Source organism: Anabrus simplex, chromosome 13 (assembly GCF_040414725.1).
Source record: "Anabrus simplex isolate iqAnaSimp1 chromosome 13, ASM4041472v1, whole genome shotgun sequence".
Lineage (NCBI taxonomy): Eukaryota > Metazoa > Arthropoda > Insecta > Orthoptera > Tettigoniidae > Anabrus > Anabrus simplex.
In genome coordinates, this window is record NC_090277.1 from 94,661,838 (window position 1) to 94,688,830 (window position 26,993).

Genomic DNA, 26,993 nt, shown 5'->3' on the forward strand with positions numbered 1-26,993 from the left:
AATTTGTAAATGTACGGAGATAATACTGTCATCAGTTGATATTATAAATTACTTTTTATAAACTAATTACATTCACCTCAAGAAACGGCATCTCGTAATAATCTAGTTAAAAGCTATAATTCCTCTCACTTAATTAATCTTTAAGAATTAGGATATAAAGTCATTTTTTATTTTCCTTTATCTACAACCATAATACGAATAAAGTACGACCAGTGACTATTCATGTATAACATAATATGTTATAGATATTATCTATACCTATACTAGGCAATGTAAAAAGTACCATAAAATAAAGAACTCTCGAAGAAAATTGAAAAGTGAAAACAAAAAAAAAAACCCTAAAAGAACTCATGTAAGTACTCACCATTTAAAAAATGTATACAGTATCTATCTTCCTTTTCGACAAAATGTACATCAATTTTAATCAATAAACAGGGAATAGCTCAGTGAAATCCCAGTGGGTGCGATGGGTGCCCAGCACTAAGTGGTACCTTGTGAAAAAATCCGAAATGAAAACTCGACTGTTGGTACACTCCCTACGGATGTGTTGGTGGTGATTATTGTCTTAAGAGGAAGTACAACTACGCAACCATCCTCTATATAACGCTAATAATAGAGAGAGAAAAACGAAGGGATCCGACGCTTCGAAAAATGAAGTTATCGGCGAAAGAGAGACAAGGGCCACGAAGGGCGTGAAAATAAAAGACTCCCTAGGCCTCGAGTGCTCTAACACGGTCGCGTCGGGGTCGAAAACGAACAAGAGTTGACCAAGGGAGGTCGGATAGGATAGATGGAAGTAAGGAGGCTGGCACAAGTAAGTGGAAGCAATGCTAGGATTCAGCTAAGAGTCCCATGGTCGCCAACCCACGCTCCAAGTTCAGAGCCCCTGGGACCCCTTTTATTCGCCTCTCACAGAGATACGGTGGGTGTTATTCCACCTTCCCAACTCACAGGGGAATCATAGCACATCAAATTTATAAAAAGTAAATAAATAAGTAAATCCATTCCGAAATACACTGACTGACAGAGCAAATGCAACACCAAGAAGGAGTGGTCAGAACTTTATGCCAATTCCAGGGTAGACTGACGTCATTGAGGTATGCTCATGATGTGAAATGCGCCGCTGTGCTGCGCACGTAGCGAACGATAAATGGGACACGGCGTTGGCGAATGGCCCACTTCGTACCGTGATTTCTCAGCTGACAGTCATTGTAGAACGTGTTGTCGTGTGCCACAGGACACGTGTATAGCTAAGAATGCCAGGCCGCCGTCAACGGAGGCATTTCCAGCAGACAGACGACTTTACGAGGGGTATGGTGATCGGGATGAGAAGGGCAGGTTGGTCGCTTCGTCAAATCGCAGCCGATACCCATAGGGATGTGTCCACGGTGCAGCGCCTGTGGCGAAGATGGTTGGCGCAGGGACATGTGGCACGTGCGAGGGGTCCAGGCGCAGCCCGAGTGACGTCAGCACGCGAGGATCGGCGCATCCGCCGCCAAGCGGTGGCAGCCCCGCACGCCACGTCAACCGCCATTCTTCAGCATGGTTCCAATATCGACCAGAACAATTTCCCGTCGATTGGTTGAAGGAGGCCTGCACTCCCGCCGACCGCTCAGAAGACTACCATTGACTCCACAGCATAGACGTGCACGCCTGGCATGGTGCCGGGCTAGAGCGACTTGGATGAGGGAATGGCGGAACGTCGTGTTCTCCGATGAGTCACGCTTCTGTTCTGTCAGTAATAGTCACCGCAGACGAGTGTGGCGTCGGCGTGGAGAAAGGTCAAATCTGGCAGTAACTGTGGAGCGCCCTACCGCTAGACAACGCGGCATCATGGTTTGGGGCGCTATTGCGTATGATTCCACGTCACCTCTAGTGCGTATTCAAGGCACGTTAAATGCCCACCGCTACGTGCAGCATGTGCTGCGGCCGGTGGCACTCCCGTACCTTCAGGGGCTGCCCAATGCTCTGTTTCAGCAGGATAATGCCCGCCCACACACTGCTCGCATCTCCCAACAGGCTCTACGAGGTGTACAGATGCTTCCGTGGCCAGCGTACTCTCCGGATCTCTCACCAATCGAACACGTGTGGGATCTCATTGGACGCCGTTTGCAAACTCTGCCCTAGCCTCGTACGGACGACCAACTGTGGCAAATGGTTGACAGAGAATGGAGAACCATCCCTCAGGACACCATCCGCACTCTTATTGACTCTGTACCTCGACGTGTTTCTGCGTGCATCGCCGCTCGCGGTGGTCCTACATCCTACTGAGTCGATGCCGTGCGCATTGTGTAACCTGCATATCGGTTTGAAATAAACATCAATTATTCGTCCGTGCCGTCTCTGTTTTTTCCCCAACTTTCATCCCTTTCGAACCACTCCTTCTTGGTGTTGCATTTGCTCTGTCAGTCAGTGTAAAAACTATCACAACTATATGGCCAAAGAGTCCCTACTGGGGGACTGGTGGTTCACTTCCTACGGGTATGGTGGTGGTGGTGGTGATTATTGTTTTAAGAAAAAGTACAGCTTGTGACTTCCCCTCTCGGAGAACAATCATCAAATGAGAAATGCAACCAAGCAAGCAAAGGGCGCCAATCTTTAAGTTGAGGACTTAAAGATAAAATTTATAATCAAGCTTGGACAGACTCTTATCACAGGGGTGAGGTGATAGTACACTAATCATTAAGCAGGAGAATTAGAAATCAAAAGGCTAATTAAGGCAAATTGATTAAAGTAAACTAGAAAAATACTATTTATTATATTTGATGAATGACGACGGTTTAACGAGAACTGAATTTAACATAGAAAATGAATTTAACAAAAAATTGAATGACTCTACTTCGCGAAAACTTGCAATATCTTTAACTCGCTTGCTCACCATGTCGTCTTGTTCTGCTGGTCCTTGGAAAGCTTCCCTCCTTGTAGCGGGAACATCACCGTCCGTCTTTGATATCTCTTCATCTGCAGCTCAGTACCATTCCTGCCTTGCCAATTGCACCCACCACTAATTGGAAGATGACTTCAAAACTAACACTCCCTATTATGCTTTATCCCATAGATTGGAGATAAGCCCTATGTCACAGTTAGAAGAACCACCTTGGGTTATATGGAGAGGATACTCAATTAAGAATCCTTCCAACTTTACTGATAATGTTCTCTGAAGTTTCATTTCTATCTATATTAAAACTATCTATTGACTTAGACTGGTTCAAACCGGTCTTATAGCCGTGCTGTACGTACTTCCTGATAAGAGTGGCTCTACACCCCTCATTCAGAATTTCTAAGTATCGAGACGCAGAATCAAGTAGAAAATCAAGTAGAAGCCTCGTAGAAGATCGTAGAATAATGTAGAGAGACTCGCAGAAGCGAATAAGACGTTGTAGAGAGACCCTCCAGGAGCTCCAACACGCCCTTTTATAACTTTCTCTCGCGCTAATTACAGGCCGCTACACGTGGTCCAATCAGATGACACTTCTCTCCCCACTCTAGATTTTAGAGTAGATGGGTTCCACACAAGATATCAACTGTTCTTCTATTCGTCCTTTCAATCAGTATCCATGGCAACATGACGCTCCTTTGAAAATATAGGCGTTGATCAGTTCGAATAATTCTGGTCGAAATACGGTAGCTAACGTTAGGACGCGTGAACACGTGCTCGCTTTTCTCAGAACTTGATGTTTAAATTTGTCCTCCCTTCCTCCTCGGTGATGTGGCAAGATAGAGGAAATTTACTGCAAGTTAATTTTAACCAACTGTCGCAAGAATCTAAGTGAATATTAGGATATTCAGCCCTCGTTTACAAGTCGTAGTTACAAATTAATGAAATGATAGTGAGCAAATGATTAAACATGAATTATAATACAATTACATACCAAAATAAATATCATGACGTTAAATTCCTGAATTAATTACACATAATAAAATTAACATAATTACACTGTAACGTCTGGAACGTTACATACGCCCCCATGAGTTCTTAACAAATATTACATGAGTTGAGAACTCACACACTTACTCCCACATTGACTTGAAATACCTCTATTACCTGCCCATAACGAGCGACATTATTTTCATACACTTAATTATATCTCACTCTTTCCATATCTCTCTTAGACTGCTTCCCATTGCGACTGTCTGTTATTTCAGTTCATCTTGAGGTTTAGATGCTAAATTATGCCCATCATGAGCAACTTTTCACTTTTGTAAAAAAACAAGATTATCCTAGAGAATCTAACATAATATATACAATTCAGATTACAAACTCTGCCGAGTGTCTATTTGTCTTTTTACTCTCCCTCTTTCCGACATGCTTTGCCAGATAGCAGTAACACGTTCTCTTCCAATCTTTTACATTAAAAAAAATTGAAAACATATGATACAAACAATTTACACTTTTATCACTCTTTCGAATGTTTCAACCTTATCTTGAAGCAGGATGCAATACACTTCACACAAATACACACGTGATTTAAGCTCACGGTAAAACTATTGCAAGTTAGAAATGCACATACGGGAAAATTAATTATTTGCCGTCGTCAGCTTTAATTAGCCTTATGTAACATCTCAGAAACAAATATATAAAATTTCATGGCCTCACATACGTAAAACAAATGATCTATCGTTAATGAACGAGCGTAAATCTACCGCTACACACAAAACATCTCCCTTGTTTACAAACACAACTAGGAAATACCACCACAATTGAGACGTAAACACATACCGCTCGTAGTCTGACATAACAAGTAGCAACTTCCCCGAGTTACTGACCTATATCTCACAATCCGGTTCAGCCACCTCACACGACAGGTATCTCCTTAAACTACTAATGTTATATGAACCATTCATTACGCTCTCGCCATCCGCTAACTTGTAAGCACTGGGTCCAAGTTTTCTATGTACTTTATACGGGCCTTGATATAAAAGAAAAAATTTCTTTGTTACCTTATCCTCACTGTTTGACAACATGGGAACTCTCACCAAAACCATATCACCTACCTCAAAGTTATCCCGTACCTTACGTTTCTGTTGCCTTTTACGTTTATCTCCAGATTTAATCAGGTTCTCCCGTGCCAGTCGGACGTAAAATTCAGTATTACGAGGTGGTTCCTCAGGCAAACCTAACACTCTCACTAGTTCATTCTGAGGCTTACAACCAAAATGAACTTGTGACGGCGTCAATCTCGTGCTTTCATGTTGAACTGCATTGATCCATGTCTCTATGCGGGATAAATGAGCCACCCAGGCTGTATGCTTGTCGAACACTAAGCATCTAAACATGCGAGATAACTCTTTCATAACGCGCTCACACATATTGCCCTGAGGGTATCTAATAGATGAATGAACCTGTGTAATACCTAGCTCTCTAATTATGGACTTCCATTTTCTCGAAATAAATTGCGGTCCACTGTCTGATAATATTCTAAGAGGAGTACCTAATTCAGGGATATACTTCTCTTTGATTATACGACTACAAGATTTTCCAGTGGCTTTTCTCATACCGTATAATCTGACCAATTTCGAGAAAGCATCAATAATGACTAAAATATATTGGAAGCCGAACTGTCCCTTTACCACAGGTCCAAATAAATCAGTACACACCAAGTCACCAGGTCTTTCTGAGATTACTGCCTGACGAGGTCCTTCTAAATAGCGGTTAGGAACTTTGCTACGCTGACACAGATCGCAAGTGGAAAGAATTTTTCTTATATCTCTTCCCATCTTGTCCCATATAAAATTCTGTCGGATCTCATACAGAACTTTATTAGCTCCATAATGTCCTAATTCCTTGTGGATAAACCAAATCAATTCCACACGTAGCGCTTTGGGTACACAAATCCCCCAGAGATCCTCGCCACATTTCCTGGCTAGAAACCCGTTAACCAGTTTGTACATGTGCCTACCATGCGACACTGTAAGCTGCTCTCCTCCCTGAAGTACAGACAAAGGTTCCCGACATTCTTCGTCTACCGACTGTTCAACCAATAGGTTACGTAGTCTATTTAGAGCAGTTTCATTTTCCTTAGACAGACATGTACATATAATAATGCCCTCACGTGGCTCTAGAAGGCTACCTTCTTCGCACACCTTCGGATCACGTGACAATAAATCAGCAAGGACATTATTCTTTCCCTTAATGTGAGTTACCTTAAAATCATACTCTTGTAGGGCGAGTATCCATCTACTAACTCTGTTAGATGATAATTTACACTTGGATACAAAAGAAAGAGCATGATGATCCGTCCTAATTTCAAATTCGGTACCTAAAACATACATCCTAAATTTACTGAGGGAGTATACGATAGCTAGGAATTCTAGTTCCGTTATAGTATAACGCTTTTCAGCAGCACTTAAACCTCTGGAAGCTAAAGACACAATCCCTAAATTACCATCATCATCTACTTGACATAGTGCACCAGCGATACCACAGTAAGATGCGTCCGTCAGCAACACATACTTCCTATCGGGCATGGGGTATCTCAAAACAACCGCCTGCCTGAATCCTTCTTTTAATTTTAGGAAAGCTATATCATGATCTTGTGTCCATTCCCACTTACTGCCAGCTTTCAATAGTTCTCTAAATGGCTCTAGTAAGTTACCAAATCTCACTACAAATCGTCTGAAAAAATTACATACACCAATATACGATCTGAGCTCCTTAATATTTCTAGGTGTCGTAGTATTCAATATTTTTTCAATTCTTGTGCTCTCAGGCGTCACTCCCATTGCCGATACACGGTGCCCCAAAAAAGTCACCTCTCGTCTACTGAAAACACATTTGTCAAGTTTCAGATAAAACCAGCATACTCTAATTTAGAAAAAACCCTCTCCAAGTGGTCCAAGTGCTCTTCAAAGGTACTAGATCCTATAACCAAATCATCGATATAAATAGTAGCATAATCTCCAGTATCATCTCCCAAGGCAATACTAAGTGCGCGAATAAGAGCTGCCGAACTCGTACGGGTCCCAAAAGGAACACGCCTAAATTGGTACAAACTATGCTTATAGCTGAAAGCAGTAAGAGGCCTATCTTCTGATCTTAAAGGTATCTGCCAAAAACTACTCCTGAGATCTAACGTAGAAAACCAACTCTTACCCTGAAAATTCTGTATCAACTCTTCAATGGTTTGTGATCTCAACTGATCAGCACCAATACGTCGGTTCATCTCCCTGCCATCAATACACAAACGTATTGATCCATCAGACTTAGGCACAACAATTAAGGGATTAACATATTGACTGTTTGATAACTCAATCACATCGTCTGCTAACATAGCTTGAATTTGATCCTCTACTGCTTTTGCATATTTGTGTGGTATCGGATATCGCGGTCCGCTGAATGGAGTCTTATCCAGCACAGAAAAAGAATGTTCATACAGATGGGTAACACCAGGTTTCTCGGAGAAAATCTCCACGTGTTCACATAACACTTCAAATAACTTGTCCTCCTGGACTTCATTCAACTCATTTCTACTTACGGCTTCTTTCAAGCCACATATTTTATCCTCATGAATCCACAACTGACACAACTTCAGGCCCTCACTAGCCTCTTCATTAACTTTAGAAACCTCTCTCATTCTCCACACTGTACTAACTTCCGTTTTCCTCTGAATTTCCTCCTCAAACTTGACCTTAATATCCTCATTATTCCACCTCAAATTTAGCACTAGATCATTGTAATTTAACTGAGTCACTTTTAACGTTAACCAGTCAGATCCCAAGATAAGATCAAATATTAAATGCGGAATTACCAAACATATCTGAACGCTAATAAAATTATTAATACAGATCGGGACAGCTACTTGTTTACAAATTTGCATAGACCTCTTTCCAACAGCCGTAATGATGAAAGTAGACTTAACAGGCATTTCCTCCAACTGAATACCCTGTTTCACTAATGACTCATACCACTGAGAACTAATACATGATATTTGGCTACCAGAATCAATTAAAACTTTAACCCACGCCCCCCAAACTTTCAATTTAACCACGGGATTGACTACTTTATTACTTGAATCTCCATTATTCTGCTCGGGTTCATACAACAAATCGTCTCTAACATCGAGGTCATATGGTAACACTTTCATGGCAAGACACTTCGCTACCTTCTTACTAGGCTGGAATTCTGACCTAACATTACAGCCTCTCGTTAGTTTAAAGGTTCCCTTTGTGTACTGACGTTAGACTCATTAGTACATTGCTCTGACCTCCGTTGGGAATTTCCTGTCCTATATTCAGCTGCTCCTCTCCTGCTGTTCTGCTGAGGTCTGAACTGATTGCGAGCTTCGTGATTCTGTGTACTACCGTTATGTCTCATTCCGTTGTGATGACTAAAGTTCTGAATATTCTCCGCTCTACTTCTAAGGTTACCTAACGCATCAAAACTGCCTAGTAGGTTCTCCATCTCCTGAATAGTTCCAACTTTTTGCATGCAGGCTGCTTCTCTCACCCTGTCCGGAAAATGTCTTAAAAGTAGTCTTACTACATCAGACCCTTCGGTTATACCATCTAAGTTCTGACAAATCATGACATGTGCCAGGAAGTACTCGGTCATAGTAACTCCCTCATGCTGTTTGTACCTCTCAAATACCACCCTTTCTCTCTCCCGAGCTTGTATCGCTTCATTCCAGAATTTCTCTCTAAATTTATTTCTGAATTCTTTCAGGTTCGTCATCGTCTGCCTATATACCATGAACCAAGACCGAGTTTCTCCTACAAAAGCATGGTCAATATTTTCCATAACGTCTTCCCAGTCCATTGACCCTTCCTCTAGACGCTTTTCAAACCGTTTCTCTATCATCTTTAGGAAATCTAGCGGGTTCGTTTGTTTCCCATTAAATTTAGGTAGTTCAATTTCCCTAATGTAGCTATTTCCTAGACATTGCCTTCCCGTGAAAACCTGTTTATCCTTTGGCACCTGTTTTAACTGATTTTCTGCTTTCTCCATCCGGCATTCTACATCTTTGTCTCTCCTATCAATTTCTCTCTCCAAATTAACCTGCTTCTCTTTCAATGTCCTAATTTCAATCTTATTCTCTTCAGCTATCGCAAACCTTTCTTCACTTGCCCGGGTCTCATCTTCTATTCTAAGCTTTACCGTGTCAATCTCTTGTTGGACGTGGTCTTTAAATACCCGTATTTCCCCTCTTTGAGTCTCAACTCTCTTATCAATACTAGTGACCTGCCTCATTACTTCCTCCCTAGTAGAGTTGTTTTCCTTCCCCATTAATTCCAGGAATTCACTTCTCTGTTCCGCAAACTTTTCTTCTACCTTTTTCCCTTGCCGTACATATTCACTTTCCTGGTCCTCTAATCGCTTATTAAAATGTTCATTTTTTAACACCAGATCGCGTAACTGCCTACTGTGTTCGTCCATTCTCCGATTCGCTTCCTCCTTATTTTCCCTCATCTCCCTACTTAATTCAGCTTTAGTTTGCTCTAACTGTTCTTTAAGTTCATATTTAATACTCTCAATTTTAGTGTTATTTTGTTCTACATCTGTTTTAATTTGTTCCAATTCACTTTTAAGCTCAGATTTAGTGTCCTCTATCTTACTTAACATTAACTGCATCATTCCCATTAACTGATCATTATTATTACTTTCATTGTTAGTGTTTACTTCCGCTTCGCCCCCCATCCTACTATCATCTGACTCCATACTGACTTCTTTCTGCTTGCCTTCACTCTCCATACTACTTACACTTCTATCTTCAATTTCCTCTACTAGACTACACAACTCTTCCTCTGAACTCAATACGTTATTGCCTTTTATCGCCCGTCCACTGCGCAACATCCTCTCCTCTTTCGTCTGATCAGCCATGATCCTTCCCACAATCAAACACTCTTAATGAAACGTGGATATCCAAATTTTGCCCATAATACGAATTCTGATATTGTTACTGTTATTAACTGCTCCGTACTTAATGATTTTCTCGCCACACGTTGGAGCGGCATTTATGTGACTTCCCCTCTCGGAGAACAATCATCAAATGAGAAATGCAACCAAGCAAGCAAAGGGCGCCAATCTTTAAGTTGAGGACTTAAAGATAAAATTTATAATCAAGCTTGGACAGACTCTTATCACAGGGGTGAGGTGATAGTACACTAATCATTAAGCAGGAGAATTAGAAATCAAAAGGCTAATTAAGGCAAATTGATTAAAGTAAACTAGAAAAATACTATTTATTATATTTGATGAATGACGACGGTTTAACGAGAACTGAATTTAACATAGAAAATGAATTTAACAAAAAATTGAATGACTCTACTTCGCGAAAACTTGCAATATCTTTAACTCGCTTGCTCACCATGTCGTCTTGTTCTGCTGGTCCTTGGAAAGCTTCCCTCCTTGTAGCGGGAACATCACCGTCCGTCTTTGATATCTCTTCATCTGCAGCTCAGTACCATTCCTGCCTTGCCAATTGCACCCACCACTAATTGGAAGATGACTTCAAAACTAACACTCCCTATTATGCTTTATCCCATAGATTGGAGATAAGCCCTATGTCACAGTTAGAAGAACCACCTTGGGTTATATGGAGAGGATACTCAATTAAGAATCCTTCCAACTTTACTGATAATGTTCTCTGAAGTTTCATTTCTATCTATATTAAAACTATCTATTGACTTAGACTGGTTCAAACCGGTCTTATAGCCGTGCTGTACGTACTTCCTGATAAGAGTGGCTCTACACCCCTCATTCAGAATTTTTAAGTATCGAGACGCAGAATCAAGTAGAAAATCAAGTAGAAGCCTCGTAGAAGATCGTAGAATAATGTAGAGAGACTCGCAGAAGCGAATAAGACGTTGTAGAGAGACCCTCCAGGAGCTCCAACACGCCCTTTTATAACTTTCTCTCGCGCTAATTACAGGCCGCTACACGTGGTCCAATCAGATGACACTTCTCTTCCCACTCTAGATTTTAGAGTAGATGGGTTCCACACAAGATATCAACTGTTCTTCTATTCGTCCTTTCAATCAGTATCCATGGCAACATGACGCTCCTTTGAAAATATAGGCGTTGATCAGTTCGAATAATTCTGGTCGAAATACGGTAGCTTACGTTAGGACGCGTGAACACGTGCTCGCTTTTCTCAGAACTTGATGTTTAAATTTGTCCTCCCTTCCTCCTCGGTGATGTGGCAAGATAGAGGAAATTTACTGCAAGTTAATTTTAACCAACTGTCGCAAGAATCTAAGTGAATATTAGGATATTCAGCCCTCGTTTACAAGTCGTAGTTACAAATTAATGAAATGATAGTGAGCAAATGATTAAACATGAATTATAATACAATTACATACCAAAATAAATATCATGACGTTAAATTCCTGAATTAATTACACATAATAAAATTAACATAATTACACTGTAACGTCTGGAACGTTACAAGCTGGGCAACCATCCTCCATTTAAACGACACATGACAAATAGCGGCAACATGCCGTCGCATGCGATATATCTCTGGAATAATACATTGACCAGTATTTCAGTACGAAGGGATATTTGCTCGGCATGCTGGCTGCTGGTCGTTCTCTTTGTTCGTGGTAGGCGAGTTAGAGATCTTAATTGCTCGCTTGGTATGCCTATAAACCTTTACTGCCTCTTTGTTTGCAGTCGTGTTCATACATTAGTAGACAGTCTCTTCGACTGCAGAGAGCAGGAATGCCCTCCCAAACAACGTGCACGTTGAAGAGAGAATGAATGTGAATGAATGAATGAATGAATGAATCAATGAATTGTTGTTAATTCTATAAGTGTAGACGACCAGGTGTTTTTTGAGGACATTTTCTTTAATGAAATCTCTATGCATTTGAGAAGATTTTTAGATAGATAAAGCCTTTATTTTCTGTGGTGAAGTTAGGGCTCCTGGCCTTTTCTTATACTTAACCACACACATATTAATATTACTTATCAATACAATGACACTGATACACTTAAAATACTAAGAACTACAAATAACACTAATATGTAAGACAAAAATATGAATATATACGCACAAAGAAGAAAGAAAGAAAAAATGAATTGCCTACATAGTAGGCCTACAGATTTGAAAAAAAAATACTAATTTTAATACACAAGGAAAGAAATGCGAAAATACAAATACTAGTAAACTTAATAAAAAATATTACATGAAATTTAACTAGTCCGCCTCTGTGGTGTAGTGGTTAGTGTGATTATCTGCCACCCCCGATTCCCGGCTCTGCCACGAAATTTGAAAAGTGGTACGAGGGCTGGAACGGGGTCCACTCAGCTTTGGGAGGTCAAATGTTTAGAGGTGGTTTTCGATTCCCACCTCACTCATCCTGGAAGTGGTTTTCTGGCAAATGCCTGGATGGTACCTAACTTTGTAAGACCACAGCCGCTTCCTTCCCTCTTCCTTATGTATCCCTTCGAATCTTCCCATCCCCCCGCAAGGCCCCTATTCAGCATAGGAGGTGAGGCCGCCTGGGCGACTGGTCATCCTTCCCAGTTGTATCCCAGACCCAGAATCTGAAGCTCCAGGACACTGCCCTTGAGGCGGTAGAGGTGGAATCCCTCGCTGAGTCCGAGGGAGTGATGGTGGTGATTATTGTTTTAAGAGGAAGTACAACTAGGCAACCATCCTCTATACAGGCTAACACTAATCAGAGAGAAAAACTGGAAGGGGTCCGACACTTCGAAAAATGAAGGTATCGGCCAAAGGAAAACAAGGGCCACGAAGGGCATGAAAATGAAAGACTCCCTAGGCCTCCATACGTAATACCGTCGGGGTATGAAAAGAACAAAAGTTGACCAAGGAAGGTCGGATAGGATAGACGAAAGTGAGGAGCCTGCTACAAGTAAGTGGAAGCAATGCCAGGACTCAGCTGAGGGGCCCGTGGTCGCCAACCCAGCTCCAAAGTTCAGAGCTCCTGAGGCCCCTTTTAGTCGCCTCTTACGACATACTCTGAATGAGGGTGTGCTGTTTAGACGAGATAGAGTTGTTATCCGTCCAGACTAAAATATCAGGTTTTAAATAAACTTCACGAAACTCATTTGGGCATCATGAAGATGAAAGAGCTAACCCCTCACTACGTATATTGGCCTGGATTTGATTGAGACATTGAACACCTAGTAAAAGAATGTCAAACATGTGCATTGACAAGAGCAAATCCACCAAAATCACCAGGGTATCCATGCGACGAACCAGAAGAGAACTGGGAGAGAGTGCATATTGATTATGCAGGATCTTTTGAAACAACTTCCTGATTTTTGTGGACGCCAAATCGAAATGGGCAGAAGTGAAAATTTTACGACATAGACCAACAAGTATCTCCACAATTTTGTTGCTAAACCGTATATTTGCTTCTCGTTGATTTCCAGCAAGCATTGTCTCAGATGGTGGTGGTGATTATTGTTTTAAGAGGAAGTACAACTAGGCAATCATCCTCTCTATAAAATTAATCAGAGAGAAAAATGGAAGGGACCCGACACTTCGAAAAATGAAGATATCGGCCAAAGAAAGACAAGGGCCACGAAGGGCGTGAAAATGAGACTCTCTAGCCCTCGCAAATCTAATAGCGTCGGGGTCGGAAAAGAACAAGAGTTGACCAAGAGAGGTCGGATAGGATAGATGAAAGTGAGGAGCCTGGCACAAGTAAGTGGAAGCAATGCCGGGACTCAGCTAAGGGCCTCGTGGTCGCCAACCCACGCTCCAAAGATCAGAGCCCCTGGGGCCCCTTTCAGTCGCCTCTTACGACAGGCAGGGGATACCGTGGGTGTTATTCTACCGCCCCCACCCACAAGGGGGAGGTGTCGGAAAAGAACAGGAGGTGAAAGTTAGCAGCCAGGCACAAGTAAGTGGAAGCAATGCCGGGACTCAGCTAAGGTCCCCGTGGTCGCCAACCCACGCTTCAAAGTTAATAGCCCCTGGGGCCCTTTTAGTCGCCTCATAGGACAGGCAGCGGTTACCATGGATGTTATTCTACTGCCCCTACCCACAGGGGGACATTGTCTCAGATAATCAAGTTTCTAGCCCAGTTCAGTCTCAATGGCTGTGAGAATACCACAAGCGAAAATGTTAACGTACTAGTGAATCCCCATAAGTTGTTAGCAATACCACTGATCAGTCTCAGTTCATTCATTGAAGTGGGGCATCTGGAATTGTGAGGAATGGATTGACACATTCTTGACCGATCTCTAAGTTCGACTTCACAGCTAAAACTTTTCTGCATCTCAATTCTGAACCACTTGTGATGTCTGACTTCCACCAAACAAAACATAACTCGCCATCTCTTCAGCAAAAGATTTCAGTCCTAGCTCATCGACTGTTTTCTTCACGAGGTACGACCGTTGAGATCCACAATCCAAAAAATGCACTCACCTTATTTTGTTTACAGGTCCCAAGTTTCAGGTTGCAATATTACCTCCCTCATTCAGGTATGTTCTACCACGTCAGAAGTCACCTAAATTGGCTTAGTTCCTTATCCTTTCTTACATTTTTCTCAGCCTCGTATATTTCTAGACACATGACTGTAACATGCGTATAATACAACTCACAAGACAAGCAACGATCATTTGATTTACAGTTCTGCGACAAGTGATTAGATCACAAACACACAAAATAGCATTTCTTTTCCGTAGCTTTTGTTCTCTTTTCATCAAGGATCATGCTTTTGGTTTTAAAAAGTTTTTCGGTAATTATGACTTTTCCCACATTTGAAACAAGATCCAGCTGAGCTGCTGTAAAGGGCTGCTACTGTTGGAGTGCTAATTTTGTATTTAATTTGCTTCTTTGGTGTAGAAGAATAACCTTTCTTCTCTTCCTTCTCCAAATTTCCAAAACCTACCTGAGCCAACAGAATCTGCTGTTCATTTTGGACTTCAGGCTTGATATATTTCATAAGACATTCGATCCGAGTCGTATTTCCACCTTCTCATCACCATCATCATCGGGGGCAGTTCTCACTCACAGGCTGGGTCTGCCTCTTCATTTTATTCTGTCCATCCACCACTTCTCTTCTGTTACTCTCGTCCAGCACCCTCTCCTTGCCTCGATGCTCTTCTTCACACCTTTTAGGCATCTGTCCCTCGGTCTTCTTCTGCGTCTCCTTCCCTTCAACTCCATTTAGAACATCTTTCTTGGTATCTTCTCTTCTCCTATTCCCTTAACATGTCCATGCCACTGCAGCCTTGATTTTTCTATCTTTTCCTGTAGAGATACCTCTTTTACCATTTCCCGAACTCTCTCATTTCTTACTCTGTCCATTCTTGTTAAACCTACTTGACACTTTTGAAACTTCATTTACACTGCTTGTATTCTACTTTTATCCCCACGTTTCTGATCCATACATCAAAATTGGCACCAAATAAATCTTGTAGATAATTCCTTTACATCTCTGTGGTACATCCTTGTTCCATATCAGTCCTCTCACACTTTAAAAGAATCTACTTGGACACCTTCCATATCACTTATGCTATTCATTGTCCTAACGCATGATGTGACAGCCATGATCATGAGATGCACTAAGAGTGTAAACGCATACATATATGCCGATGACATGGCATTGGCCTCAGAGAATAGAGATGAATTGCAGACTGAGATGGATCTCATCACAGAATGGGCAGATGAGAATGAAATGGCACTAAATATAAACAAAAATGAGTTAGTAGTATTCAGGAAAGGTGGTAAATTAGCAAAGCAGGACTTTATACAGTGCAAAGGACAGAGGCTCAGGAATAGCAACGCCTACAAATACCTCGGAATCACAATTCAGGTAATTGGAACGTCTTTCTCGATACACCTGAGGGAAAGAATAGCCGCAGCAATTGGGAACCTCAACGACATCAAGCAACTACCACGCCGGTCCCTGGAGACAGCCATGCGACTTTTCGTAATCAAGGTTATGCCTATAGCCACATACGGTCTGAAGTTAATATGGGAGTTCCTCTCGAAGAAACAACTGCAAGAATTGGAAAGTCTGAAATCGAGGTTCCTCAAGCGAGTTCTAAGCGTCTCGAAATACACTCCATCTCGACTAGTCTATGTATTGGCGAGGGAAACGTTTTTAGTGGAGGATGTAAGACTTCACCTACTGCTACCATCCACAACAAGTTATCGGGAACTCTTACAAGAACTGAAAGAAAAAAGAGCAGATATTGGGATGGATTTCTACGGGACAGACGCCATGATCAACCGTGAATGGACACACACAGGATATGACTTACGGCATACAGTTACGAGGTTTGCCATACATGGGTTTCATCATAAAGTATGCCAGACCTTGAATTACCATGAACCAGGCCCGGATTGCGCGTGCAGACTCTGTGACCAACACTGTGAGAAGTATCATGCTTTACAGTAGGCAACAAACGATCACCCAGCTTGCTAATGAATAGTGGACATGACAATTAAAAGTGCAAACAAACTTGGTGACAATAAGTGGAATGATATTTTATTTATTTCTTATATGGCCATGAGCTGCAATAAAATTCTTATTATTAATTATTTTTTCTATTTCAACTCATCTAATCATCTTCCAAGTTTCACCTATAAGTCGTAGTATTTCCACTTTCTACACTCCGGAAACCCGACTTCTCTGTCATGTTCTCAGCGTTTCTTCGGGCAGGCTGGATTCTATGAGAGGGAACAACCACGTGCTTGGATATGCACAGGACAGGTTCAAAATACTCAGAGAGTGTGAATGAGATTCTAACGTAATAGAGAAAATATAAAGTGGACGTTTTCCATGCTCCACAACACTTGATACTACCAGATACGTACCTGCATCAGAAGATCGTCTCTGACGAACTGCTCTTTCAAAGCTTCAATGGCTTGGGAATAATTGCGAGTAACTATGAACAATCGCATGTGGTTCAGTACCCTCTCCCATGGATTGAATTAAGTACTGAGACTTATCACTGTCATGTAAGATGTTACCTTCATGTATCTTTTGAAACTGAGACTAAGATCATAACCACTCGTTGAAATGTCCACTAATAATCCTACGTTAAACAATTTGTAGGTTACGTCGTCGTCGCGCATTCCTATCTACGAAAAGTCACTGTAAAATTTGTCACAAATGGGAACATAATAATTGCTTTTACACAGTTGCAGTCTAAAATCTGCGGTAAATTAAGAAATATTTAATTTTCGGAGAATATTATGTATACCTACTTTACAAGTACTTTTGGTGCTATGCTCACAGCAACACATGTATGTCTTTTGTCTTACACTTTCAACAATTTCTTGTGTGATGTCTGTGTTCACTGAATTCTCTTATTCTGAAGCTGACACAACATCTTGCCTTCTACTACATCGAATTCACCGATAAGTGAGCCAATTAACTGTATCACTACGGTACTTGAAAAATGTAATTTTTCTTACTTCAATAACCTCAAAATATATAAATAAATATGAAGAAATCAGCACAGATGACATTCAGGAAAGGGGGAACAGCATCACCAAAGGACACACTGTTATTGAACAACGAAGAGATGGAAGTGGTTAATAAATTTAAATACCTAGGCATCACCCTGCAGACAACGGGTCGATCATTCAGCTACCATGTAGAAGAAAAGACAACAACGGCTATTAAAAACATATGTTGACTTAAGAACCTTCATCGCTTATCGCTGAATACAGCTATGACGCTTTTCGACGCCACAATAACACCAAGAATAGCATATGGCATAGAACTAACATGGGAAAATCTAACGTACAAGAACCTCGAGAGAATTGAAAAGGTGAAAGCAAGGTTCACAAGCACTGCCTGCGAATAGGGAAGTATGCACCATCGAGACTTGACTATGAACTAGCAAGAGAGACCTTCTTCGAGGACATTAGATATAAGCTCAACCTGCCAACTACTGACGCTTACCAGGCACTTCTAGCTGCTAGACAAAGGAAAAGAATGGACATCGACTTGGAATTTTACGGTACCGATGCAATGCAAGACAGATCATGGACAAAAATCACAAGACTAGCTATTCATGGCTACCACCACAAGTTATGTAGCAATAAGAAATTCCATCTACTAAGTGAGAATTGCGTATGTTCACTCTGCGGAAAGTGTTGTGAAAAATACCATATTGTGTTGTGTTTAAAAAGGACCAAAAGCATCACGCAAATTAGCAAAGAATAATGACAAATTTGATGTAATCATATTGTATATGCCCTTTCGGGTGCTTTTCCTATTAATAATAATAACCTCAAAATCGTCATAATACTTCTTGGTATTTTGTATCTCTGCTATTATAATTTGATCATCTTGGCCACTGTCATCCATTACTTTTACATCCAACACGTAAAGCTTTTACCATAGCAACATTCGATTTCCTGTAGGTAAGTTACCGTTGTGAGAGGTTATTTCCGTTGCAAGAAGCAGCTAAATGTCATTTATTTCTTTGTAACATATTGCCGAAGAGACGTCCCACCTCTCCTAAGTCTTCTGTCGTTTGTGAACACTTCACTTTTAATACTGCACTCACCTTTCCTTCCCTTCTTGGACGGTAAGTTTTATTAAAATACACACGTATTATATCACTCCGGTGGTCACCATGGGTTAAAAAATAGAGGAAATCGTAGGGTTAATTAGCCGACTCCTTTTCATTCGACTTCAAATCAAATTTATAAGAACCGTAACGATTACCGTAGAATTTCACATGGTACTTCATCTCTATATAAAATTGGATGTTGGTATAACTTTATTGAGAATAATAGACTCAAAAACTACTGGACCGATTTCGCTGAAAACTTCACAATGTGTCCTTGTAATAATATAAAATAAACCAACAAAATGTCAAAGAATACCTCAACGAAAGACACGTCACTCAAATTTAACCACTTCAAGTTTCCTGAACAATTCAAAGGATATACGAAACTAATAACTTGTTTTGGAACTACTTCCATCATAGCTCCCTCTGTGGATCAGTGGTAGCATGTCTGCCTCGGGATCCCAAGTCGCGGGTTCGAAGCCCGGCAGAGGGAGCAGAATTTTTGAAGGAAGGAAAATCCATTTGACACACACTATCGTTTGATGTCTGCATGTAAAAGATCTCTGGTGACACTTTTGGTGTTTACCCGACAAACTTAGCCGTAGACGTCCAAGAAAAGTTCGATTTACTCTGCCATCTAGTAGCCCTAGAGTGAAACGGAACGTCGAAATTGATGAACAGGCAGCCAGATGGGGTTAAATGACATGTTTTACTATTTGCTTTACGTCGCACCTAGGAAAAGGTTAGGAGTGGGAAGGAAGCGGTCGTGGCCTTAAATAAGATACAGCTCCAGCATTTCACTTATGTGAAAATGGAAAACCACGGATAACTATTTTTAGGGCTGCCAACATTAAGGTTCGAACCCACTATCTCCCGAATGCAAGCTCAAAGTTGTGCGACCCTAACCCCACGGCCAGCTCGCTCAGTGGCGTCAAATTAAAATGCCTGCACATAGTAAGTGAGGCCGTATTCTTCTTCTTCTTCTTTCTTCGTAATGCCCATTCAAAGAATGCGTTTGAACTTTCTCGTTGGCCTGTTGGTTTTTCGTTTTCATATCCTCTCAAAATCTAGTGATCTCGCTAGAAACAGCAATGCTTCTCTTCAGCAGCAAAATTCTCCCAGCTCTCACCTATGGTATTCATCTCATCTGGGACCACCTTACTATGACCGACTAAGAAACCCTAGAAAGAGTAAAAGCCAGATTCCTGAAAAGAATATTGGGGATAGCAAAAACAGCGCCGTCAAGACTAGCGTATATGCTTGCAAAAGAACGCTTTTTCATAGAAGATATGAGGTACATCCCACAGCTACCATCTACACCACAAGCAGAAGAAGTCCTTAGGAAAAGAAAACAAAAACAAGAAGAAATATGGCCGGGATTTTTCACAACAGAAGCCATGCTAGACCGAAGATGGAGTGGACCAAACCAAGTTTTGCGAAGTGCCATCACTAGACTATCTGTACATGGATTTCATCATAAATTGTGCATGAAAACATACTTCCATGACCCAGATGAAGACTGCTTATGCAAACTATGCAACAAAGTGTGTGAGCGATACCATTTTACAATTTGTACACAGAGACACAAGACTCTAAAGGAATACAGCAAAGAATAATGTATTTTGTATCTATTTGATCAGTGTATACTAATTTTATGCATGTTTATGCGCTCTTTCCTTAATAATAATAATAATAATAATAATAATAATAATAATAATAATAATAATAATAATTTCACGCGTCTCTTGCGTACAGCTTCAGTGAACCTGTCAGTTAATGAGTAGAGGTCCGCTGTCTACATTCCATTTTCTTTCGTGGAACCATAAAATTTCCCGAGAATTTTCATTTTTTGCTTTTCAGTTTCTATAATTTTAGAGTGAACTCCAAGGGATATGGTTTCTGAGGCGTATATACCTAACGCTTCCGGCAAAACAACTGTATTATAGTGTCGTAATTTTGTGTTACGCGATATGACTCTTTTAATGTAGTAATTCCAGGCAAGTCTGTTCGCCTTATTGAGTTTGGTGGCTCTTTCTACGTTGGCCCTACTGTCTAGTCCCAATTATTATTATTATTATTATTATTATTATTATTATTATTATGCTGTTCTCGGGAAACGGTGTCTTGAATTCAAGTTACTACATTCGTAATAATCTATGAAATATATACAAACTCTCCTGATCTGTTTAAGGCTTTTATTAGAGGCTAGTTTTCCTTCTTCTTCTTCTTCTTCTTCTTCTTCTTCTTTTTTATCTGTTTACGTGTTCGTTTCTTAGGCACAAAATTGCTACTTTGTTAATTGTACTCTCATTTGATGAAAAGAAGAAGAACCAAGTGAATCTCGTACAATACTTTTTGTTGAATCTCGGTAACGCCATTTGGCGTAGTTCTCCGTTGTCGAGTTTTAGAAGCCATTTACTGTCGTTAAATCTTAATTTTGGGCCTTAGAGTAGAATATTTGAAACTTTACTGGGCAACGGCTGCTCTGTAACAATGAAGAATTACTGCCAGGCCCTGTTGGAAGTCTGCACCAAGCAAGATCACTTTTCTAGCGAAATATGATTTGTTGTTCATTATATGTAGGTAATCTTCTGCCGAAAGAGCATAATGGAGAGCCATGTCTGCCTCTCCCCATGTGATTAACTTAGCCTGTCTCATTTCCTCTGCATCTTATGATACAACCTGCGACAATAAAGTTTGGTGAATGAAGTCAGAACGGTTGATCCGGCAACACTGGCAACACACAACGCTGCACCTGCGTAGCAGCAGGTTTTGACCACCTGCTCCCAACGTTGTTCAGTTGAGCATCGTGTGTGTGGCGTGTAAGACCTGTTTAACACAGTGCGTGTTTAGTGCGTTGGTTTTTAACTGCGAACAGGAACAGGAACGACCAAAAGATCAATGTACAGTTTTGTTTTAAGCTTGCCAAGACACCAAAAGAAACGCATGCGATGCTGGTACGTGTTTATGAAGATCAAGCACTGTCCTTGAAGTGTGTGTACGAGTGGTCGCCCGTTTTCGAGGAGGCCGGGAAAGTGTTTCTGACAACCCCCTTAACGGAAGACCGGCGACCGCCGTCAGTGACGAAAACATTGAGAAGGTGAGGACATTAATCACGAACGATCGGCGATTAACTGTGCGCATGATAGCGGATGAACTGCAGGTTAACCGTGAATCTGTGCGACAAATCGTTACCCAGAAGTTAGGGAAGAGGAAAACGTGTTTTCGTCTTGTGTCACATCATTTGACTGACGATCAGAAGCAGGCATGTTTAAAGGCTTCACAGGATATTGTGGAAACGGCGGATGTGACACCAAATTTCTTGAACTGTATCGTCACTGAGGATGAAACCTGGTGTCTCAGGTACGACCCTGAAACGAAACAGCAAAGCATGGAATGGCGTTCTCCGGGATCCCCTCGTCGGAAAAAGGTCAGAGCCAAACAAATCACGCATCAAACTCGCTTTGAAAGGAAAGAGATTTGACGATATTCCTGACATCCAACGAAACGCGACGAGGCTTTTGAACAACATCCCAAGGGAAGCCTTCTTGCAAAGTTTCCAGGACATGTATCGCCGATCTCAGCAGTGCATAGTTATGGAGGGGGCTATTTCAAAGGACAGTAAGGTCACTGTCGTGCATTGTTCATCTATGCTGATAGTACAGGACTATTCACCGAAATTTATTGTCATAGGTTCTATCATTCATGTTAGATGTAGAGGTCTGCGAATATACAGTCATTACTCTCCCTTACCTGTGACTTAGCTTTACTCAATTTACCGTCTCTTTCTATAAACATATCGTTTTAATTTCAGATCTTTTATTTTACGTAACTGCGTATTTTCCTTTGCTACGTTTACCTTTGTTTACTCTTTTGCTCTTCTTTGTGCGAGTTTCAATATGTTGGATGGTCCGCTCATTCACAATTTGTTGATTTAAGGAAGGAAATTCTTACATTTGACAGTCGAAGAACCTTTTCAAGCGAGACCTCATGCCTGCATGGACGTAACGTTCTCCCGAAGAATTTATGCTGAAGATGACAGATGTGGCAAAAGCGATGCCGTAAAGCCCTCAATCGATCATCTCAGCTTAATGATCTACACGGTGTTAAACATTGAAGCAGGAGTCAGGAACAGTCTCAATATAAAATCCTTTTGTCCTGGCAACAAAGTATTTTTGCTTTAACTACCGTAAATATTAATGTTGAAGCCATCATAATAAACGCATATATAGTAGGTTCGAATCCCACTATCGGCAGCCCTGAAAATGGTTTTCCGTGGTTTCCCATTTTCACACCAGGCAAATGCTGGGGCTGTACCTTAATTAAGGCCACGGCCGCTTCCTTCCAACTCCTAGGCCTTTCCTATCCCATCGTCGCCATAAGACCTATCTGTGTCGGTGCGACGTAAAGCCCCTAGCAAAAAAAAAAAATAAACGCATATACAGTGTGTGATATAATCAGTGTTTTTGACATCTCCTCTCATTTAATTTGTATTTGTGGATGTAGGCGATAGCCGGTTAAACAAAGTCCAGAGCTCCAGGCTCCAATGAGAAAAAGAAGCATTTCGTGGCCTAAATTTGTTTCTCTGGAGACAATATCGTGAACCAAATAATTAGCATAATCTCCCGATAAATAATCAACTCATTAAGTCTGTTAATCAAATATATTGAATTACAGGCAGTTGCTAATATGTAATGCGAACACATCAAAGTAGGTAGCAGGATTGGGTTCATTCTGATGCCAGTACAGGTATATGAAGTAAATGTTGCTACTTGCTCCAAAATGACAACCTCACTGCACTGAATGAGAAGCATTAACGATTGTCAGTTATCGCTTTCAATACGTCTAAAACATCAAAGCAGACAGTAGGACTTGGTTTAGGTTTATGCCAATAGATAAAATGAAAAATGAAATGGCGTATGGCTTTTAGTGCCGGGAGTGTCCGAGGACATGTTCGGCTCGCCAGGTGCAGGTCTTTTGATTTGACTCCCGTAGGCGACCTGCGCGTCGTGATGAGAATGAAATGATGATGGAGACGAGACATACACCCAGCCCCCGTGCCAGCGAAATTAACCAATGATGGTTAAAATTCCCGACACTGCCGGGAATCGAACACGGGACCCCTGTGACCATAGACCAGCACGCTAACCTAGCCATGGAGCCGGACTATGCCAATAGATGATGTTATTGCATGCAACAAAATGACAATCTCACTTTGTTGAAAGAGAGGCGATTTTTCGAGAAAGAACCAAGCATACGAAATTCCATTTAACCCGAATCATATCTCTACGATGGATTCCCCCTGTGGGTGGGGGCGGTGGGATAACACCCGCGGTAGCCCCTGTCTGTCGTAAGAGGTGACTAAAAGGGGCCTCAGGTGCTCTCAAATTGGAGCGTGGGTTGACGACCACGGGCCCTTTTATCTGAGCCTTAGCATTGCTTCCACTTACTTGTACCAGGCTCATCACTTTTCATCTATCCTATCCTATCCTATCCTATCCTATCCTATCCTATCCTATCCTATCCTATCCTATCCTATCCTATCCTATCCTATCCTATCCTATCCTATCCTATCCTCCGTTGGTCAACTCTTGTTTTTTCCGACCCCGACGGTATTAGGTTTGCGAATCCTACACGCACTATCGGTAGCCCTGAAGATGTTTTTCCGTGGTTTCCCAGTTTTACACCACTAAGGCCACGACCGTTTCCTTCCCATTCCTAGCCATTCCTATCTGATCGTCGCCATAAGAAGTATCTGTGTCGGTGCGACGTAAAATAACTAGTAACCTATTGGAGTCTTATATTCACGCCCTTCGTGGCCCTTGTCTTTCTTTGGCCGATACCTTCATTTTTCAAAGTGTCAGTTCCCTTCCATTTTTTCCCTCTGATTAGTGTTAATAGAGGTTGGTTGCCCAGTCGTACTTCCTCTGAAAACAGTAATCACCAGACGTTTCAGAAATTGTGAGTAACTGTTGTTTCTCTAAAGTTCTGCTCTTTAGCTGATATGTAGTCTATTCGTAACTCATCCACATGCATGGAGACAAACACCGCTCTCTTTTCCTTGACACAGTACAGTAACGTTCTCATTACCTGTAAAGAGACAAGGTTAGTTACACGTGTGGGACAGATCAGTCACCTTGTGATCATTGCCTCTTCGCTGAGTTTGTTTATCAAAGATAGCACAGGGTTGATCTTGGCCATGTTCAAAACGTAGCCTATTGTCAAATGAAATGTTCTATAAATTTCCAAGTTCTTTGATCTTGCCCATATTCAAAACGTAGCCTATTGTCAAATGAAATGTTCTATAAATTTCCAAGTTCTTTGATCTTGCCCATATTCAAAACGTAGCCTATTGTCAAATGAAATGTTCTATAAATTTCCGAGTTCTTTGATCTTGCCCATATTCAAAACGTAGCCTATTGTCAAATGAAATGTTCTATAAATTTCCGAGTTCTTTGATTTTTAAAAGAAAAGGCTAGGTGAACAATTGATAGGGAATGTGTCATCAAGGCGGCAGCCCTAAAGGCAGATTATGGATCTTTTCCTCTCGCCCCGATTAATTCGGATAGATTCATTGACAAAGTTGTGAGATGGACAGCCGTCTCTTATATTAGAGGGTGGACGTTGATGACCATAAAATCACCGAAAATGATCAATAAAATGCCCTTAAATTCATGGGAAAATGCTATCAAATAAATAAAAAACAACCTAAAAATATTTGGCCATACTGAATTCTGACCTAACGAGCTGGCCGTGCTGTTAGGGTTGCGTGGCTGTGACTTTGGATTCGGGAGATGCTGGGTTCAAGTCCCATCGTCGATTTCCCATTTTCACACCTGGCCAATGTCGTGGCTGTACCTTAACGCCACGGTCACTTCCTTCCCATCCCTAGCCCTTTCGTATCCCATCGTCGCCATAATCCCTATGTGTGTCGGTGCGACATAAAGCAGATTGTAAAAAAAATCGAAAAACAAACAAAAATGATTTTTGGTGACTGGGTAACAATAGTAATACAAGAAATATATACCTGTTCCATTCACTGCACAGCACTTATTATTATTATTATTATTATTATTATTATTATTATTATTATTATTATTATTATTATTATTATTATTATTATTATTAGAACCTCCGTGGCTCAGGCGGCAGCACGTCGGCCTCTCACCGTTGGGTTCCGTGGTTCAAATCCCGGTCACTCCATGTGAGATTTGTGCTGGACAAAGCGGAGGCGGGACAGGTTTTTCTCCAGGTACTCCGGTTTTCCCTGTCATATTTCATTCCAGAAACACTCTCCAATATCATGTCATTTCATCTGTCATTCATTAATCATTGCCCCAGAGGAGTGCGACAGGCTTCGGCAGCCGGCACAATTCCTATCCTCGCCGCTAGATGGGGGCTTCAGTCATTCCATCCCTGACTCGGTCGAATGACTGAAAACAGGCTGTGGATTATTATTATTATTATTATTATTATTATTATTATTATTATTATTATTATTATTTAATCCATTTACCCGCCAGGGTTGGTTTTCCCCCGGACTCAGCGAAGGATCCCACCTCTACCGCCTCAAGGACAGTGTCTTGGAGCGTGAGACTTTGGGTCTGGGATACAACTGGGAAGGAGGACCAGTACTTCGTCAAGGCCGCCCTACCTGCTACGTTGAACAAGGGCCTGTGGAGGTTGGGAAAATTGGGAGGGATAGGCAAGGAAGTGGGAAGAAAACAGCCATGGACTTAATTAGGTACCATCCCGACATTGGCTGGAGAAGAAGTGCGAAACCACAAAAAACCACTTCGAGGATGGCTGAGGGGGGAATCGAACCCCTTTATACTCAGTTGACCTCCCGAGGCTGAATGGACCCCGTTCCAGTCTTCGTACCTCTGGGGGTGCCAGCTAATCAAACTAACCACTACATCAGCACTTGTTTTTACAGAAATAACTATATCCTAATTTACTTGGAAGTGTATACGTAACATGGACATAATTTAAATCCCTCTGACCTTTTCCTAGTCACCAGTAACTGTTGGTCAGTTTAATTGGCCATGAAATATATTTAGCAATCTTTAACAATATGTAAGAAAAATGTTTTTTTATATATATATTGAATTTTATGAGTTTGGCAATAAAGAATACATGCATACGTTAAAAAAATTATCTTGACATTCTTTAAAATGATATATATTAACCCAAAATGTTCTTAAGAGGGCTAAATAACGATTGATAAGCCAAAATCGGCAAGAAATGCAAAATAAAAACGCTTTCTTACCCTTTGTTGTATCGTAGAATGAACTTATTTACTACTCAGCAATGTTCTAATTAAAGGCGAAAAAGGATGACCTCTTCAAATGTGTTCCCCCTGTGCTGCCACTGCTATGTCATCAGCGTAGATAAACTGCTTGACTTCGGTAGGAATTACTTGGTATTAATGTAGATGTTACAGAGCAATAGTGCAAGAACAATTCCTTCGGGTAATCCATTCTTTTGAGTTCTTCAACGGGTGTTCTCATTTTGAAGAGAGGTGTAGAAACGTTGATTTTGT

At 41.2% G+C, this 26,993-nt stretch overlaps 1 protein-coding gene across 1 annotated transcript in view; it reads left to right on the top strand.

The window, feature by feature from the left end:
* Window positions 1–26,993, top strand: part of sing (MARVEL domain-containing protein sing) — a 45,256-nt gene that overhangs the window by 12,014 nt on the left and 6,249 nt on the right. The gene's annotated exons all lie outside the window — the stretch shown is intronic.